Source organism: Tupaia chinensis, unplaced genomic scaffold (assembly GCF_000334495.1).
Source record: "Tupaia chinensis unplaced genomic scaffold, TupChi_1.0 Scaffold000041_1, whole genome shotgun sequence".
Lineage (NCBI taxonomy): Eukaryota > Metazoa > Chordata > Mammalia > Scandentia > Tupaiidae > Tupaia > Tupaia belangeri.
In genome coordinates this window covers 998,161-1,004,029 of record NW_006159496.1, presented here as the reverse complement: position 1 = coordinate 1,004,029, position 5,869 = coordinate 998,161, and the positions used below count along the sequence as shown (strand labels likewise).

The window sequence follows — 5,869 nt, the reverse complement described above, 5'->3', positions numbered from 1 at the left end:
CGACATCAGAACGGCTTCTTGCCGGCTGCTATGCACGTTCAAGGCCGGGAAGCACCGCGAAGAGACAGCCGGGCGCTGGCCTTCGGAAGGCCAGGGCGTCACCCCGTTAGATCGCTCGCTGGTCGGCCTCCCGTGAAAGCGCCACGTGCACGGAACGACTAAAACACCGTGGGAGCCAGAGCCAGCGGCCACCCTGGAGCGGCCTCAGGAGTCGCGGTCATCGACCAGGGGTTAAACGGACGGCACCGGCAGAGCCAGGGCCGGCGCTGTGGCTCAGGCTTCCCCGCCGTCTGCACAGCTGGCCTGTGGACCCCGCAGGGTCCAGGACACACGTGTGCCCTGGCGCCTGCGCTGGCCTGGCCCGAGCCTCCCCCTGCTGGGTGCCTGCGCCCTCCCCCTCCTCCGCCCTCACAGTCTACAGACGAGAAGCAACTGCTCCAAGTCTGGTGCTGGCCCTGTCCTTCCTTGTCCCTTCAGGCCTCCCCGCTGGCCTCGGGCCTGCCTTGTCAGCCAGGTTTGGAGGAACAGCACAGCTTGGTCGCCGAGCACAGCATCTCGCTGATTCAGCTGGAAAGTGACCCCAAGGCCTCACTCTGGTTGACTCACCAGGGCGCAGTGACAGAGTGGCAGGATTGGGGAAGGTCAGCGCTTCCCAGGGGCCCAGTGGGGGCACCCGGGGGAGGGAGGGGGTCTGCCTCAAGCTCCTGAACATTCTGGAGCTCCTTAGCATTTGGGGGGAGACGGAGCCCTAGGTCTGGGCCCTGGGACCAAGCATTTCAGGGAAGAAGCCTCCTGGACACTTGCTTGCTGCTTCCAGCTTTCAGAGGTCTGTGTGGCAGCTGTGAGACCCCCTGGTCCCCTGAGCCAGCGCTACCGCCTCCCTGAACAGAGACGCAGAGACGCAGAGACGCGGGGCTCTGAGAGCCCACCGTGCCATACTGTCCCCGAGTACCCTGCTCAGCCGAGACCCCGCCCAGGGCAGCGCTGATGCCCAGCCTGGCCCTGTCCTCCCCTTTCCCTTTCACTTCTTGGCAATTCCAGAACGCGGAATGATCAATCCATTTTACAAGGAGTGCTGTCTGCGCGTCTTCACTTCTGCAGAGGGTTATTTCCTGGGCTGGGGGTGTGAGCCAGCGGCACCAGCAGCTTGCAATGTGCCCACAGGAGCGTGGCAGAGCAGCCCGGGAGGTGGGCACCACTGAGTGGCCATTCAGCAAGGGAGGAACTGAGGCTGGGGTGGGAAGATGACTGACCTCGCAGGCAGGGAAGGCCGAGAGCCGGCTGGAATCCACAGCAAACCCATTAAAAGACATGCCCATGGCCACCCACTCTCCATAGCTCCGTGAGAACCACGCTGGCACTCTGCTTCTGACAGCTGTCAGGGGCTGCCCTTTTTCTACTTTCAGAGAGATTTTTGTTATAGGGCACGTGCGTTGGCCAGAGAGACAGAGAGACAGAAAGCAAGAAATCACGCCCCCCAGGGGGGATGGCCATGCCACAGTCCCTTCTCCTCCAGTGTCTTCTCAGGATCTTGGGCACACACGCACATGCCCGACATGAGCTTTAAGCTACCGGGTCTGGGAGAAGAAGACATCTCCATTGCTGCTGAGAACTAGTGATTTCAGGGAATAAGAGAAATGAAGATTTTCTACTGATAATTCAGTCTCCAGCCCCCAGTCTCGAGTAGTAGGGCACCCCTCTATCCCTCTCTCTGTCTCTGTCTTCTCATTTTTTGGTAATTTTTCCTTTTTTAAAAAAATTTAAGGCAAAGTTTTCCCTTTACTTTCAGCCCCTCCTTTATCTTGCGAATAATCCCCTTTCCTCCTCCCATCCAGGAGAGGCAAGGGGCAGGCCTCCAGAAGAAGATTCCTCCAGCGCTCCTGAGAACTAGTGATTTTATGCGGCATACTTGTGCGCTGCATGGTTTTTCACTTAAAAAATTTTTTTTTCTCTATTTCTTTTTCTTCTTCTTCTTCTCTCTCTCTCTCTGTTTCCTTTTCATTCCCTTTTATCTCATCACTCTGTTCCTCAGTCTCCATTCACTGTGTTTCTAGATGGATCTAAGGGAACCATAGCCAAACATCCAAACGCTATTAGGGTTAACATATTCCTCAATATCCACTGAATCTGCTGCACAAAGGGATAAAAATAGAACAGCGAAGAGATTCCAGATCACCTCCTTCTGCATGCTCCTGAATGCTCAGATTGAACTTTAAGATTTAGGAAGAAACACATCATCCATGAGGTGACTAGAAATCACCTCAGGACCACAAGAAATATGGGAAAGCAAGAAAATACCTCTTCTCTAAAGGAAAAGAATAACTCCTCTTCACGGAAATTCTTGCAAGATCTAAAAGAGGAAAGACACACTTTAAAAAAGAATCAAATGGCCCTGTTACAGATGAAGGCTATAATACAGGAAGTCAAAATCTCTCTTGACAGTATTAAAAGCAGATTAGATCATACAGAAAATAGAATCTCAGACGTAGAAGAGAAAATTGCTGGCCTAGAAAAATCCACCACAAAGACTGAGAAAATTGCCCCCCAAAATGAGAATAATATACGAGAAATCCTAGATACCATCAAATGTCCAAACATTTGGATAACTGGTGTCCCAGAAGGCAAAGAGACTCATAAGGGCATTGATAATCTATTCCATGAAATCCTTCAAGAAAACTTTCTAAACCTAGAGAGGCATTCAAAGATCCAGTCCCAAGAAATACAAAGGACCCCAAATAGAATCGACCCAAGATCTTCTCCAAGACACATTATAGCCAGACTGACCAAAACCACAAAGACAAGATACTAAGATTGGCAAGAGAGAAACGGCAAGTTACTTACAAAGGATATCCCATCAGGCTAACAGCAGACCTCTCATCGGAAACGATGTGAGAGAGGAAAGAATGAGAAAATATATTCAATGTGTTAAGAGAAAAGCAATTTCAACCAATAATACTATCCCGGCAAGATCATTCATATGGGAAGAAAAGACAAGAACATTCTCAGATAAACAAAACCTGAAAGAATTTACCAGCACCAGACCAGATCTCCACGAAGTTCTCAAGGGAGTGCTACGCCAGGAAAATTAAATACAGACACACAGAAATAAGAGTTCAAAAACTAAGAAAACGGCCAACTTAGTTGTAGGGACACATCTGGAGTTGAATATTATATCCTAGAATTCAATCAGGAAGATTGAACCACAACAGAAGATAGATAAAGTACATGAGACTGAACTAGTGAAATAGCATTTTATGACTTTTGACTAAAACATTGCTGATTTTCTTCTAGGCTTTATTTTCCAGTTTTAAGGATTTTTGTCCTGTCTTAAGCTATTGATAGTTCATGTACCTGCTATTTGAACAGAATCCTAACCTGTTTCTTGGCGGTTAGCATTTCTGTGATTGATTAAAGTTAAAACTGCTTTTCTTAAAGTTACCAGCTGAACTTGCTATTGAAAGCAGTCAGATTATTTAAGAAATTGTGTGATCAATAAAATGTGGGAGGAAAAGGAATGGAAAACAACTGTAGACACCAGAGATAGCGTGGGAGGAGGGGAAAGGCAGAAATAGGGTGTATGTGTGTGTATATGTGTGTGTATATATATATGTTGATATATATGAAACTAGACATGGAGAATTATTGACGATAACATGCATGATTAAGTCACTCTGCAGTATATTCTGGATGGGAAATCACATTTTGTATGCCGTGACGATGCTTAGGGGATGAATGTAAATTAAATAATTAAAAAAGTATTTCCTAAAAAAAGCTCATGGAAATACATGTAATGGGAAAACTATGTATGAATTTCAAAAAGTTTTTGTACCCAAATAAATTCATACTTTATTTTTAAAAAATTAAAATAAAATGAAAAAGAAAAAAAAATGATTAGAAAAAAAAGCCACTGGGCCCAGGACTCAAACTTGGTCAGTTATATGAGTCCAGCGACATAACCCTCATGCCATCTGCTGTTTCCAGCCCTTTCTTGGGGATAGAAAAGTGGTAGCTGGCCCAGTAAGAGCGGGGCTGCATCCCTGCGGCTCCTGTGTGGCTTCCCTGAGGCAGGCGCTCCCTTCGCCTGGCAGCTCCTATGCGTGCGTAGTCACCATTGCACGGGGCCTTGGGAAGTTCTTAGACTGTGGATTGTAGGACTCCCCCCTCTCTGACATGGTATGAAGGCTTGGCTCAGCTAGGCCCGGGAAGATGGAATAAAGTCAACAGGAGTTGACTGCCCGTGGACAGCTGACCGTGGGCTTGGGAGGGCTGGGGTGCTGGGCCCTGCAGCCAGCCAGCTACTTCAGGGTCCCAAGTCCCTGCTTTCCTGCACAAGGCTGCTGGGGGCGGTTCTGGAAGACCTCAGTGGCTGTGGCCTTAGCTGGCCCTTCTCACACGTCTGTGCGGAGGCCAACAGTGTCGGCCTCGTTTCACTTTCACACCGAGGCCCCTGCCTCAGGCAGGTTCCATCCCGAGACCCACCATGCCCACACAGAGGCTGGGCCAACTGCCCCAGGGGACCTAGAGAGGTGGCTGGTGGTCCTGCCAGGGATGGAGGTCCGGGGTGGTGGTTTCTTTGCCAGCCTCCCTCAGGCCTGGTGTCGGCGAACCTCCTGGGAGGCTTCCCGGGGAGTTGGATTTGGGGCAAGCAATTGAGGGCGGGGTGGGGAAGGGGTGCTCTCATTTTCTTTCTTTCTTTTTTTTTTTTTTTTTGAGAGGTTTTGCTATAGGGCACGTGCGCTCGCCAGAAAGACAGAGAGAGACAGAGAGACAGAAAGCGAGAAATCACCCCCCCAGACGGGATGGCCATGCCACAATCCCTTCTCCTCCATTCGCCTCTCGGGATCTTGGGCATGCACACACAGGGGCCCAGCATGAGTTTAAGCCGCCGGGTCCGGGACGCGAACCGCGGTCGACTATGTGGGAGTCCAGCAACATAGCCATTACGCTAACTGCTGGTCCCAAGGGTGCTCTCATTTTCAAAACTGCCAGGACTCAAGGACTTTGCTCGCTTTCCCACGGGGCATGTGGCACTGCTGCCCTGACTTTGGGGTGTGCAGGGCAGCCTGGCCACGGCCCCTCTGCTTTGTCTGGGCCGGGGCGCTCCCTGCGCAGACAGGCAGCTTGGTGGGAGGGAGTGGCCCCCAGGGCAGCCCGCAGCAGGGCCCTCTGGGTAAGCAGAGGTGGGGAGGGAGGTGATTTCCCCCACACCCCTGTTCTTGCTGCCTTCCCTTCCTCCCAGCTGTTTTTATTTCCTCGAGAGATTTTTGCTATAGGGTGCACGCACTTGCCGGAGAGACGGACAGAGAAAGTGAGAAGTCACTGCCCAGGGGAACGGCCACGCCGCAATCCCTTCTCCTCCATTCTTCTGGGATTTGGGGCACACATGCCATGCCCCCTGTGTGATTCAAGCCACTGGGTCTGGGACTTGAACCGTGGTTGGCCGTGTGGGAGTCCAGTATCTTAACCGCCATGCCACGGGCTGCCCCCTCCCAGCTGTTTAAGATGCAGCTCTCATCCTATGCCCAGACGAGAGCAGGGAGAGGCAGGTCCTGCGGCCCCTCTCCGCCCTTGAGCTGCGGAGCTGGTGGTGACAGGTGATCCTGGCCCAGGGACCTCCTAACCCAGACCCCAAATCCGTACATGCCCTAAAGCAGAGGCACATGGCCCTTCCTCGTAGCCACGAAAGTCAGACCAAAACAGCAGGAAAGAAACAGCCCAAGGTGGGCTGAGGCTCCTGAGATGGGGGTTACACGAGCTCTGCAGAGCCTCGTGCCCTCCTTGCCCCACTTCTGCTCTGCCCCAGCCTCCCTGAGGGCCCCACGGCCTCCCTCCCATCCCCCCACACGGTCCCCACAGCGGTTCCCTGCAC

General features: G+C 51.7%; 1 protein-coding gene across 1 annotated transcript in view; it reads right to left on the bottom strand.

The window, feature by feature from the left end:
- The window catches only part of EDAR (ectodysplasin A receptor), a 30,070-nt gene that overhangs the window by 11,837 nt on the left and 12,364 nt on the right, over positions 1–5,869 (bottom strand). The window lies entirely within an intron of this gene.